Raw genomic sequence first — 15,000 nt, 5'->3', positions numbered from 1 at the left:
GGTATGTGGTGGTGCCCAGTTAGGGTCATGTGTAGGTATGTGGTGGTGTCCAGGGTTAACGAAACGTCTGTTGTCTTCTGTTGTTGTTTTTCGTTTGTGTGCGTCGTGCAGTGTCCACGTGCACCCACCACCGAGGCCCCCAGATGGGCACACGAGGAACACCGTGGATACGGCGAGACGGTTCAGGCTGAAGAGGGGTACGGCCGGTACACGTGCTCTGACTGCTGTGGCACGAGAAGGGCACTGGTGTTGTGCTGCTTGGATTTCATGACGGACATTCATGGCTAGATCATGGCGCTATACATGCACTGCCAGACAAATACTTAACCTGCACGCCAGAGGTAAATGTAATTACCGATCCGACGACAATTGAAACGAGCGGCTGGAATGGCGGGGGCAGGGTTAGAGTTGCAACATTTGCTCGAGTTGCCGACAGTGACGAACGGGCAATGGATGAAGAGGGAGCAGTATTTCACTGACATCATCATCACCAGTGTATCTGTGTGGGTCAGACAGAAGAACATTCTCCGAAGCACATGACGTCAGCACTAGCCATTGATGTGTCAGAAATGGACGTGGACATTGATGCCAGTTGGGTGGCCGACATGATCCACACATGGCATCAGCTCAGCGGCAGACACTGCTGGTGTATCAGAAATGGATCTGACAGGGTGCACACACAATGCAGGATCCATGGGGTGGAATGTGAATGAGTTGTGAATATGTGAGATCCGTAAGAGCGCCGTTGATGTGTTTGCAAGTAAACTGAAGGTGAACACTTTTTTTTCACCGAGCTGCAGGGAAAGAAATGAATATCACACTTGTGGTCAGTGGGTTTGTTTGTATTTTAGCTCCACAGACGACATTGGTGTATACAAGGTATATATGAGATCGGTTCAAGATTTACGAACTGAAAAACAAAGTATGTGAGCTGAAAAAAAAGGAAAGCAAAGGATGGAAGAACGACACCTGAAACTGATGTCCTGGATGACACAAAGCAGTGACCGTCATACACACAAAGCAGTGACCGTCACACACACAAAGCAGTGACCGTCACACACACAAAGCAGTGACCGTCATACACACAAAGCAGTGACCGTCATACACACAAAGCAGTGACCGTCACACACACAAAGCAGTGACCATCACACACACAAAGCAGTGACCGTCACACACAGACACAAAGCAGTGACCGTCATACACACAAAGCAGTGACCGTCACACACACAAAGCAGTGACCGTCACACACACAAAGCAGTGACCGTCACACACACAAAGCAGTGACCGTCACACACACACACAAAGCAGTGACCGTCACACACACAAAGCAGTGACCGTCACACACACACACAAAGCAGTGACCGTCACACACACAAAGCAGTGCCCGTCACACACACACACAAAGCAGTGACCGTCACACACACAAAGCAGTGACCGTCACACACACACACAAAGCAGTGACCGTCACACACACAAAGCAGTGACCGTCACACACACACAAAGCAGTGACCGTCACACACACACACAAAGCAGTGACCGTCACACACACACACAAAGCAGTGACCGTCATACACACAAAGCAGTGACCGTCACACACACAAAGCAGTGACCGTCACACACACACACACACACAAAGCAGTGACCGTCACACACACACACAAAGCAGTGACCGTCATACACACAAAGCAGTGACCGTCACACACACAAAGCAGTGACCGTCACACACACACACACACACAAAGCAGTGACCGTCATACACACACACAAAGCAGTGACCGTCATACACACACACAAAGCAGTGACCGTCATGCACACAAAGCAGTGACCGTCACACACACAAAGCAGTGACCGTCATACACACAAAGCAGTGACCGTCACACACACACACAAAGCAGTGACCGTCACACACACACACAAAGCAGTGACCGTCACACACACACACAAAGCAGTGACCGTCACACACACACACAAAGCAGTGACCGTCACACACACACACAAAGCAGTGACCGTCACACACACAAAGCAGTGACCGTCACACACACACACAAAGCAGTGACCGTCACACACACAAAGCAGTGACCGTCACACACACACAAAGCAGTGACCGTCATACACACAAAGCAGTGACCGTCACACACACACACAAAGCAGTGACCGTCACACACACAAAGCAGTGACCGTCACACACACACAAAGCAGTGACCGTCACACACACAAAGCAGTGACCGTCACACACACAAAGCAGTGACCGTCACACACACAAAGCAGTGACCGTCATACACACAAAGCAGTGACCGTCATACACACAAAGCAGTGACCGTCACACACACAAAGCAGTGACCGTCATACACAGCAGTGACCGTCACAAAGCAGTGACCGTCATACACACAAAGCAGTGACCGTCACACACAAAGCAGTGACCGTCACACACACAAAGCAGTGACCGTCACACACAAAGCAGTGACCGTCATACACACAAAGCAGTGACCGTCACACACACACAAAGCAGTGACCGTCACACACACAAAGCAGTGACCGTCACACACACAAAGCAGTGACCGTCACACACACAAAGCAGTGACCGTCACACACACAAAGCAGTGACCGTCACACACACACAAAGCAGTGACCGTCACACACACAAAGCAGTGACCGTCACACACACAAAGCAGTGACCGTCACACACACAAAGCAGTGACCGTCACACACACAACAAAGCAGTGACCGTCATACACACAAAGCAGTGACCGTCACACACACACAAAGCAGTGACCGTCACACACACAAAGCAGTGACCGTCATACACACAAACAAAGCAGTGACCGTCACACACACAAAGCAGTGACCGTCACACACACAAAGCAGTGACCGTCACACACACAAAGCAGTGCCCGCCATACACACAAAGCAGTGACCGTCATACACACACACAAGCAGTGACCGTCACACACACAAAGCAGTGACCGTCATACACACAAAGCAGTGACCGTCACACACACAAAGCAGTGACCGTCACACACACACACAAAGCAGTGACCGTCACACACACAAAGCAGTGACCGTCACACACACAAAGCAGTGACCGTCATACACACAAAGCAGTGACCGTCACACACACACACAAAGCAGTGACCGTCATACACACAAAGCAGTGACCGTCACACACACAAAGCAGTGACCGTCACACACACACACAAAGCAGTGACCGTCACACACACAAAGCAGTGACCGTCATACACACAAAGCAGTGACCGTCATACACACAAAGCAGTGACCGTCACACACACAAAGCAGTGACCGTCACACACACACAAAGCAGTGCCCGTCACACACACACAAAGCAGTGACCGTCACACACACACACAAAGCAGTGACCGTCACACACACAAAGCAGTGACCGTCACACACACAAAGCAGTGACCGTCACACACACAAAGCAGTGACCGTCATACACACAAAGCAGTGACCGTCACACACACAAAGCAGTGACCGTCACACACACACACAAAGCAGTGACCGTCACACACACAAAGCAGTGACCGTCACACACACACAGCAGTGACCGTCACACACACACACAAAGCAGTGACCGTCACACACACACAAAGCAGTGACCGTCACACACACACAAAGCAGTGACCGTCACACACACACACAAAGCAGTGACCGTCACACACACAAAGCAGTGACCGTCATACACACAAAGCAGTGACCGTCACACACACAAAGCAGTGACCGTCATACACCACACACAAAGCAGTGACCGTCACACACACAAAGCAGTGACCGTCACACACACACACAAAGCAGTGACCGTCACACACACAAAGCAGTGACCGTCATACACACAAAGCAGTGACCGTCACACACACACACAAAGCAGTGACCGTCACACACACACACAAAGCAGTGACCGTCACACACACACAAAGCAGTGACCGTCATCACACACACAAAGCAGTGACCGTCACACACACACACAAAGCAGTGCCCGTCATACACACACACAAAGCAGTGACCGTCACACACACACAAAGCAGTGACCGTCACACACACAAAGCAGTGACCGTCACACACACAACAAAGCAGTGACCGTCACACACACAAAGCAGTGACCGTCACACACACACAAAGCAGTGACCGTCACACACACAAAGCAGTGACCGTCACACACACACAAAGCAGTGACCGTCATACACACAAAGCAGTGACCGTCACACACACACAAAGCAGTGACCGTCACACACACAAAGCAGTGACCGTCATACACACAAACAAAGCAGTGAACGTCACACACACAAAGCAGTGACCGTCACACACACAAAGCAGTGACCGTCACACACACAAAGCAGTGCCCGCCATACACACAAAGCAGTGACCGTCATACACACACACAAAGCAGTGACCGTCACACACACAAAGCAGTGACCGTCATACACACAAAGCAGTGACCGTCACACACACAAAGCAGTGACCGTCACACACACACACACAAAGCAGTGACCGTCACACACACAAAGCAGTGACCGTCACACACACAAAGCAGTGACCGTCATACACACAAAGCAGTGACCGTCACACACACACACAAAGCAGTGACCGTCATACACACAAAGCAGTGACCGTCACACACACAAAGCAGTGACCGTCACACACACACACAAAGCAGTGACCGTCACACACACAAAGCAGTGACCGTCATACACACAAAGCAGTGACCGTCATACACACAAAGCAGTGACCGTCACACACACAAAGCAGTGACCGTCACACACACACACAAAGCAGTGCCCGTCACACACACACAAAGCAGTGACCGTCACACACACACACAAAGCAGTGACCGTCACACACACAAAGCATGACCGTCATACACACAAAGCAGTGACCGTCACACACACACACAAAGCAGTGACCGTCACACACACACACAAAGCAGTGACCGTCATCACACACACACAAAGCAGTGCCCGTCACACACACACACAAAGCAGTGACCGTCATGCACACAAAGCAGTGACCGTCACACACACACACAAAGCAGTGCCCGTCACACACACACACAAAGCAGTGACCGTCACACCACACACAAAGCAGTGACCGTCACACACACAAAGCAGTGACCGTCACACACAAAGCAGTGACCGTCATACACACAAAGCAGTGACCGTCATACACACAAAGCAGTGACCGTCACACACACAAAGCAGTGACCGTCACACACACACAAAGCAGTGACCGTCACACACACAAAGCAGTGACCGTCACACACACACAGCAGTGACCGTCACACACACACACAAAGCAGTGACCGTCACACACACACACAAAGCAGTGACCGTCACACACACACACAAAGCAGTGACCGTCACACACACACACACAAAGCAGTGACCGTCATACACACACACAAAGCAGTGACCGTCATACACACACACAAAGCAGTGACCGTCATACACACAAAGCAGTGACCGTCACACACACAAAGCAGTGACCGTCATACACTGGACGTTTCTCTTCAAAACAAAACAAAACAAAACAAAATATCAGAACATACTAAATCTTGCCGTCCGCATCAGCTGACCTCATGATGACACTGACTTGAGACAGGGAATCTCAAAGTTGAAGAGACTGAAAGGAGAAATCTGCTGGGACTGTCGATGTTAGCGTAGAGAAACGTTGACTGTGTTGTTATGTGGTGCTTCACACGCTGCTTGGTATTGTCTGATCGGGGCGACGGAGGGTTTTGTCTTTCGTGGTCAGGTACAAACTCAGGCGCAGGAGTGTGACTGCATGCACGCGCGGACGGACGGTCAGGCGTGTGTGTATACATGCGTGGGCACAGATAAACAGACACACAGTCAACACGCAAAAACGCCGCACACATCCACTTTCGATTTCAAACACGCTCCAAGGAAACGAGCATAATTATTGTCGCAAGCACGCGCGATCACACACACACACACACACACACACACACACACACACACACACACACAGTGTTAACCGCGTGTCTCGCATGCTGGACGTCTGATATTAGATGACTGGTGTGCACGGAAAAATAATGAAGAATCAAATAAAATCAGGGTCAGACGTCTCGGAACAGAAAGCAGTTCTGGTCGTAACACATCTGTACGAGTTGTAAATGTTGTGATCTTGCCATTGCGCGTAGTTAGATTAGTGACTGTAAATAAGGAAATGTTTTATTATGGGATACGTGGATGAAAAACATGGAGGCGTTGAATGAAAGGGGTGTGTGGACGTCCTGAGGTGCGTTCACGTATGCCTGTCTTGTCCAAGCATCAGGGTGGTGTGTGTGTGTGTGTTGTCTATGCATGTGTGTGCGTGTGTGTGTGTGTGCGCGTGTGTGTGTGTGTGTGTGTGTGTGTGTGTGTGTAGTGTACGTCCGTGCGTGTACAAGTCTGTCTGTTAGCAGGCCTTTTCTAGGAATTTCTCTGGAAAACGACAGATTATTTTGTTGAGCCGCACCTTGGTTCAGTCCCAATTCAAGGAGAAGGGGAAAAAAGGGGGTTGGAGTAATTTTCTAATCATTTCTTGGGAGTAGGTAAATAAAAACTGACAAACACATCCAAGACTAATGTGTGACTAACTGGAATTACATTTCAAGGGATCTATACCACGAATAACTCCATTCTTGATGTGGTTTTTTGTTGTTGGTTGTTTGTTTGTTTCCATGCCAACATTCAGAACACTGCCTTTCGGACTTTCCCTTTGTGTCTCCTCTGAAAGATCATACTTATTTTACCTTGACAATTCTTTCTATCCTTTTCTTCATCCGCTTCTGACGGGATATGGCCCATATGAATCAACAAATTCCAGTCTGTCTCTCTGCAGATTTGCACACACACACACACACACACACACACACACACACACACAAGAGAATAGCGTTGAAAATCGTATGATACGTTAGTCACACAGACACACGGGAAATAACGTCCTGACTGATTACGTGCGTGAAGCGTTCTGCTTCTTCTTTTTCTTCTTTTTTTTTCTTCTTTTTTTTTTAATACCTTATTTATCTATTCACATTTGTTTTCACTGTTTGGATATATATTTCTCAGAAGTCTTTTTGTTTTTGTTATTCTTTGTTTTTGTTTTTCCCAGTAGAATAGGCGAACTTTCGTGATAGACGTTTCTTAAGATTATAATTATTAGTTATTAACGAGACTTGGCCCCGTTTCTCCTCATATCCAGATTCGACTGGTCACGCCATTCATGAAAGTACTCGGTGTAAGGGAAACAACTGCAGGACGCTTGTTGGCGATTTCAGGCTGAAATATTTATCGCCCTTATGTTGTGGGTTCTCCAGTCAGCTGCCGTGTGGGGGAGGGGGTAGATCAATCGCTGAGAAGAATGAAAGTGATAGGTATCTGTGTGGTAATGAAGGTGTTGTTTTTATTTATTTTTTGTTGTTTGTTGCTGCTGCTGTTATTTCAGAAGGGACGCGTGGGGTGGAAACATAAACTTTTCTTTCCGTTTTTTTTTTTTTTTTTTTTTTTTTTTGCCATCATTGGGCGACTCTGTGTGTGTGTGTGTGTGTGTGTGTGTGTGTGTGTGCGTGCGTGCGTGTACGTGTGTGTGTGTGTGTGTGTGTGTGTGTGCTAAGTGGCTATCTAAATGGAAAGTTCGATATACAAAATGTATATATATACGAGTAAGTAGGAACAAATCTTACCTCTGTTCTGGCGGATGTCGATTGCAAGGAGACGTTGTCTTTCTGCTCCCCTTCCACCCACCCGCTTTCTCCGTGTCTGTCCCTCTTTCTCTCTCTCTCTTTCTCCGTGTCTGTCCCTCTTTCTCTCTCTTTCTCCGTGTCTGTCCCTCTTTCTCTCTCTCTTTCTCCGTGTCTGTCCCTCTTTCTCTCTCTTTCTCCGTGTCTGTCCCTCTTTCTCTCTCTCTCTTTCTCATGTCTGTCCCTCTTTCTCTCTCTCTTTCTCATGTCTGTCCCTCTTTCTCTCTTTCTCCGTGTCTGTCCCTCTTTCTCTCTCTCTCTTTCTCCGTGTCTGTCCCTCTTTCTCTCTCTTTCTCATGTCTGTCCCTCTTTCTCTCTCTCTTTCTCCGTGTCTGTCCCTCTTTCTCTCTCTCTTTCTCCGTGTCTGTCCCTCTTTCTCTCTCTCTTTCTCATGTCTGTCTCTCTTTCTCTCTCTGTCTTTCTCATGTCTTTCTCTCCCTTCTCATGTCTGTCTCTCCTTTCTCATGTCTGTCTCTCTTTCTCTCTTTCTCCGTGTCTGTCCCTCTTTCTCTCTCTTTCTCCGTGTCTGTCCCTCTTTCTCTCTCTTTCTCATGTCTGTCCCTCTTTTTCTCTCTCTTTCTCATGTCTGTCCCTCTTTCTCTCTCTTTCTCCGTGTCTGTCCCTCTTTCTCTCTCTCTTTCTCCGTGTCTGTCCCTCTTTCTCTCTCTCTTTCTCCGTGTCTGTCCCTCTTTCTCTCTCTCTTTCTCCGTGTCTGTCCCTCTTTCTCTCTCTCTTTCTCCGTGTCTGTCCCTCTTTCTCTCTCTCTTTCTCATGTCTGTCCCTCTTTCTCTCTCTCTTTCTCATGTCTGTCCCTCTTTCTCTCTTTCTCCGTGTCTGTCCCTCTTTCTCTCTTTCTCCGTGTCTGTCCCTCTTTCTCTCTCTTTCTCATGTCTGTCCCTCTTTCTCTCTCTCTTTCTCCGTGTCTGTCCCTCTTTCTCTCTCTCTTTCTCATGTCTGTCCCTCTTTCTCTCCCTTCTCTTGTCTGTCTCTCTTTCTCTCCCTTCTCATGTCTGTCTCTCCCTTCTCATGTCTGTCTCTCTTTCTCTCCCTTCTCATGTCTGTCTCTCTTTCTCTCCCTTCTCATGTCTGTCCCTCTTTCTCTCCCTTCTCATGTCTGTCTCTCTTTCTCTCCCTTCTCATGTCTGTACCTCTTTCTCTCCCTTCTCTTGTCTGTCTCTCTTTCTCTCCCTTCTCATGTCTGTCTCTCCCTTCTCATGTCTATCTCTTTCTCTCCCTTCTCATGTCTGTCCCTCTTTCTCTCCCTTCTCATGTCCGACTCTCCCTTCTCATGTCTGTCTCTCCCTTCTCATGTCTGTCCCTCTTTCTCTCCCTTCTCATGTCTGTCCCTCTTTCTCTCCCTTCTCATGTCTGTCCCTCTTTCTCTCCCTTCTCATGTCTGTCTCTCTTTCTCTCCCTTCTCATGTCTGTCTCTCTTTCTCTCCCTTCTCATGTCTGCTCATGTCTGTCCCTCTTTCTCTCCCTTCTCATGTCTGTCCCTCTTTCTCTCCCTTCTCATGTCTGTCTCTCCCTTCTCATGTCTGTCTCTCCCTTCTCATGTCTCTCTCTCTTTCTCTCCCTTCTCATGTCCTGTCTCTCCCTTCTCATGTCTGTCTCTCTTTCTCTCCCTTCTCATGTCTGTCTCTCCCTTCTCATGTCTGTCTCTCTTTCTCTCCCTTCTCATGTCTGTCTCTCCCTTCTCATGTCTGTCTCTCTTTCTCTCCCTTCTCATGTCCCGACTGTCCCTTCCACCCCACCCACCCCCATCTCTCTCTCGATCTTTTTCAGTGAGAAAAAAAACCTATTTTATTTGCACGTGTGATTCAGGATGTCAGATTACATGAACATTGAAATGTGTGTACAAATATATGTATATTTCTATGTTTCTCTCTCTCTCTCTCTCTCTCTCTCTCTCTCTCTCTCTCTCTCTCTCTCTCTCTCTCTATCGTGAAGAACTTGCTTTTATGTATGTAGTTTTCTTACTTTTTTTTTTTTTGGCCCGGATGACTGGATGTAAAAAAGCAATTGTGCTTATTCATTTACCATCTCAGTCTCGTTCTCTCTCTCTCTCTCTCTCTCTCTCTCTCTCTCTCTCTCTCTCAAAGCCAACTGCCCTTCTCTCTGTCTCTGTTTCTCTCTCTCTGTCTCTCTCTCTGTCTCTCTCTCTCCTCTTTCTCTTTCATATCTCTCCTGCTTGCGCATATGTTTTTTTGTTTTTGTTTTAACACTGGATGTGCTTGAAATGGTCCTTAAGGCATATATATACATATGTATATCTATGGATGTTCATTGTGGTACTTTATCGCTGCACATAATTTGATATTTGAATATATATATTTCTTCGTTCTCTCTATGATGTAATATCGTGTTTTATATGACGGTCTCTAGAGTGTCAAGGGCATTTTACTGAAGGTGTTGTCAGAATACAGGGCTCACAAAAAGGTTAAGGACTACTTCATAAAAGCGTGTATATTTATATGAAATGCTATAAAAATTAAAACAAAATTAAAAACTGACATACAATATAAATATGCAGGCTCCATAAGATCTACTACTGGTGTCTCACTGTGGCAAACACGAACGGCTGTTTTAGTGACACATGAGTCATGAATAGTTTGAAAATCGGTACGTCAGTCATAAATTGATGGTCATTAGATAGTTTATAGACGATAGTTAGCGGTTTTTATCGTAAAAACAAACAAACAAGAAAAACAAACAAACAAAACCAAAAAAACTGGGAGTGCAGGCGCCAGAAAGCACGTGTGGCGATGAATGGTGTTCAGTACACTTGCACCATACTCCGTTGCTTTGCCAAATGTTCAGCATCGTTTTACCATCATGACCCTTCAAGAAGAAAACTGTGCAAATTCCCATGTGATGGTCCAGAACTTTTTGTGAACCCTGTATGTGTCGTCGTTGCGCATGGTCTTCGTTTTTGGACATCTGTATGTTGTCAGGGTTGTTTTCTGTGTTGGTTTGTGACATCTGTATGTTGTCAGGTTGTTGTTTCTGTGTTGGTTTGTTTGTTGGTTTGTTTTCGGTGGTGTTGTGTTCTCTGCTGGTTTTTTTTTTTTTTTTGTTGTTGTTGTTGTTTTTGGTTTACTTCTGTTTGTACTTTTGTTTTCTATTATCTTCTGTAATCTTCCGTAGTCTTCTTCTTTCTTCTTCTACTTCTACTTCTTCCTCTCCGTCTTCGTCTCCTTCTCCTTCTTAATCTTTCGTAGTCTTCTTTTTCTTCTTCTTCTTCTTCCCTTCCACCCCTCCTGTCTCTCCCCCCCCCCTCCCCATCCGACTTTCCCCTATTTTGCCTTGTGTCGTACTTTGTTTTTCTTCATTCTGTTGTTCATTCTGAGTACCCAGCCCCCTCCCCACCCTCACACTTCATTCTGTTGTTCATTCTGAGTACCCAGCCCCCTCTCCACCCTCACTCTTCATTCTGTTGTTCATTCTGAGTACCCAGCCCCCCCCCCGCCCCCACCCTCACTCTTCATTCTGTTGTTCATTCTGAGTACCCAGCCCCCTCCCCACCCTCACACTTCATTCTGTTGTTCATTCTGAGTACCCAGCCCCCTCGCCCCTCCCCACCCTCACACTTCATTCTGTTGTTCATTCTGAGTACCCAGCCCCCTCCCCCCCCTCACACTTCATTCTGTTGTTCATTCTGAGTACCCAGCCCCCTCCCCACCCTCACACTTCATTCTGTTGTTCATTCTGAGTACCCAGCCCCCTCCCCACCCTCACACTTCATTCTGTTATTCATTCTGAGTACCCAGCCCCCTCCCCACCTTCACACTTCATTCTGTTGTTCATTCTGAGTACCCAGCCCCCTCCCCACCCTCACTCTTCATTCTGTTGTTCATTCTGAGTACCCAGCCCCCTCGCCCCTCCCCACCCTCACACTTCATTCTGTTGTTCATTCTGAGTACCCAGCCCCCTCCCCACCCTCACACACCCGTTTTGCGTCTCTACATTCTCTACCTTATTCTTTTTTGTTTGTTTGTTTTTTGTTGTTGTTGTCGATGTTGTTGTTGTCCTCTCCCCATTCTGTTCTGCTTTAACTTCTTTCCTTCACCATCCGTATAGTCCTCCTCTTTCTCTTCCTCTTTCTACTCCTTCTTTTTCTTTTATTTCATCTTGTCTTCTTCACCTGTACCTTCCTACCTCCTCTCCTCTTACTCTTATCTTTTCCATGCCATCCTCCTCGTCGTGTTCCTCCTCCTCCTCCTCCTCCTCCTCCTCCTTCTTCTTCTTCTTCTTCTTCTTCTTCTTCTTCGTCGTCGTCGTCGTCTTTTTTTACTTTTTGTCCTCTTTGTTCTCCTACTCTCCTCCCCCCCACCCCCCTCCCCCCAATCCCATCCTCCACCTCAACACTCTTCCTCTTGTTTATCGTTTCCTTCTCTTTTGTCCTCTTCGTCACTTCTATTTTCTTTCTTTCTTTCTTTCTTTCTTTTTTTTTTTTTTTTTTTTTTTTTTTGTACATTTGTTTGTGGTCTTTTTGTATTGAATAAAATAAAGCGCTGCTGCGGCGGTTGTGGCGGATTAGGCCAGACGCACCATGACATTTATTTTCTTGTCAGCGTGTGTGTGTGTGTGTGTGTGTGTGTGTGTGTATGTGTGTGTGTGTGTGTGTGCACACGTGAGAGCGTGCTTGCGTGTGTGCATTCATGTGAATATGCATATATAATTCTGATTCTTATTGGGTTTGTTTTGTTTCTGTAATGCATATATCGTATAATTTGGCATCAATTATTATTTTTGTCTTCAGCTAGTCCGTGCTTGAGGCATACTTTGTGTGAAACAGAAGAGATCTTCTACACAGCATTACAGTCCGTCAGAGATGCTTTTGTTTCTTTTTTTTTCTTGGTTCATTTGTTCTTTTATAAGTAACAGTTCTGTTTGCTGGCTTTTTATTTTGTTTTTGTTTTTGGTTGTTTTGTTTTTCAGTCTCAACGTAAACGAAAGAAATAAAAATTCTGTGTCCGGTTGAGGCTGGCTGGTTTGAATGTATTGTTCTTCGATGTAGTCACGGGTGTGAAGTATTATATTGTACTACTGCTTTTTGTTGTTGGTTTTTGTGTGTGTGTGTTTACGACAGGTTTCTCTGTGTGAAATTCAGTTTGCTCCGGGGAACACTCGTCACCACCATTTCTCTTAATAGGATAATAAAGTTATTTTATATCTTATGTTATGTACAGCGCCACCTTTCCCCTTTTTTATGTATGCAAGTGCATTTGTTTTGCAATCTAGAGTGTGTGTTTTTTCTACAGCATTTTGCCATGAACAACCTTTTGTCTCAGTGGGTTCTTTTATGTGCGCGAAGTGCATGGTGCAAACGGGGATACGGTTTTTTAGAGTCTCATTCGAATGACTGTTTTTCGCAACGATATCACAGTACACAACTGTCGCAGCATCTGTAACCGTCATCACCATCACCACCACCATAATCACCACTGGTGTTACATTTTTCGTTGCTTCTTCTTCTTCTCCTTCTTCTGCTGCTGCTACCAGCTCTACTACCTGTCCAGTACAATCTTGTCTCGTGTTTTCTTGTCTTGGCTTACATTGTTTAGTTCTGTACTATGGTGTTCTACATCGTGTTGTCACACTCCCCCCCCCCACCCCCCCACCCCCACCCCCCCACACACCTCCCCCCTCCCCCAGTTTAAACAAACAAACAAAGGGACCGCTTTTGACATTTCGTATTTCTCACTCAGAAACACACGTCCGCTGTTTTCTTCCTACCTGCATACCTCGTGAATATTGTGTTTCTGTAGGCAATCAGCTCGTACAGTTTGTGTTGTTTTTGTTGCTCGTGGTTCTTTCCCCCTCGTTATATACATCCACGTTGTACAAAAGACTTTGCTTTGCTCACCCGTCGGAAGGACTAGCACGCAGATGACATCTCAGTCTAACATAGTTGTAGACGGTCCTTGTGTGATTCGAACCTGGGACCATGGGTCTCTTGCTTCGTAGAGGGACGCTTCATCAACAAGGCTGCCATACGAGTCTGCTCAAACAGTTTCAAGGAGGTATCAAAGTGTGCGTGCTGATCCATATACGCCACACACAGATATTCTGCTTTGCACAGAAATGAAAGGAGCAGACAGTGCCTGACCCACGCTTCAATCCAAGGTGCTGGTCAAACCTTGAAAGCCTACACCTCAAAGCGAGACTATCACTGTTAAATCGCTCCGAGAGAAAACCTGGCCCGACCCAATCCCAGCGGCCCGGAGCTCTACGGAGGACTGGAGGACCTGCGACGTACTGCCGCCTTCGTCGAGGAGACGGGGGGAATCCATCTGATTAATGACGAACGAGACAACAACAACAACAACTGTTAAATCAAGGTCCCTCCTCTGAGTCTTATGCTGTTTTCAAACGTGTTGGTTTAAACGCGAGTTTAATTTTCAAACGTGAAACAAACACATTGCAAACACTTAGAACAGCAACGCAACAATCCCAAGCTGACAGTGTGCTGAGTGAACAACAGCTGTTCCAAGTCACAGAGCACCTCCAGCTCACAGCCTGATAGTTATACACGTCCTGTTAATGTCGGTCCCCACTCCACCCCCTCTTGGATATCATTCTGTTTGAACCACACACACCTCGGAAGAAAAATTAACAAACCAACGGGATTTTTTCGTGAGACTTTCCAAGGTGGTGATGGGGGTGGGGGGGGGGGGGGGCAGGGCGGGGGGGCGGGAGGGGACACTCCGAATTTCGAGGCAAAGAAATAGATGTAAATTGTAACGGGTACAGAAGCACCAATACGTTACAATACAACACAATACAATACAACACAATACAATACAACACAATACAATACAACACAATACAATACAATACAACACAACACAACACAACACAACACAATAAAATACAGTACAACCACGTCGTTCGTCATTGTTTCTCCAGTCTTCTTCCTCTTCTTCCTCTTCTTCTTCTTCGTTCGTGGGTTTCAGCTCCCACGTTCACTTGTATGTACACGAGTGGGATTTAATTAACGTGTATGACCGTTTTTACCCGCCATGTAGGCAACCATACTCCGTTTCCGGAGGTGTTTTTTCGCAAACACGGCGACACGTGTACTCAGGTTGAAGCTGCCGATTGGCAGTCTGATAGAGAGACGCCGCCATGCTGCTTTGTGGATCGCATCACTGGTGTTGTCGTGACACGTGTTTGGGCGGTAAGTATGTGTACACACAGGTCCATCTAATATATATATATATATATATATATATATATAT

The 15,000-nt window shown here is 46.7% G+C and overlaps 1 protein-coding gene across 1 annotated transcript in view; it reads left to right on the top strand.

Moving 5' to 3' along the window:
• Nucleotides 1–876, top strand: part of LOC143284995 (protein Wnt-5b-like) — a 124,946-nt gene extending 124,070 nt beyond the window's left edge. Inside the window, exon 5 of the mRNA XM_076592159.1 lies at nt 1–876. This exon is cut by the window's left edge and continues 512 nt beyond it. The gene's annotated coding sequence lies outside the window, so the exon portion shown is untranslated.
• Nucleotides 877–15,000: the final 14,124 nt, after the last annotated feature.

Source organism: Babylonia areolata, chromosome 8, assembly GCF_041734735.1.
Source record: "Babylonia areolata isolate BAREFJ2019XMU chromosome 8, ASM4173473v1, whole genome shotgun sequence".
In the NCBI taxonomy this organism is placed as follows: domain Eukaryota; kingdom Metazoa; phylum Mollusca; class Gastropoda; order Neogastropoda; family Buccinidae; genus Babylonia; species Babylonia areolata.
Note: the sequence above shows the minus strand (reverse complement) of the source record. Positions and strands in the feature narration are given on the sequence as shown.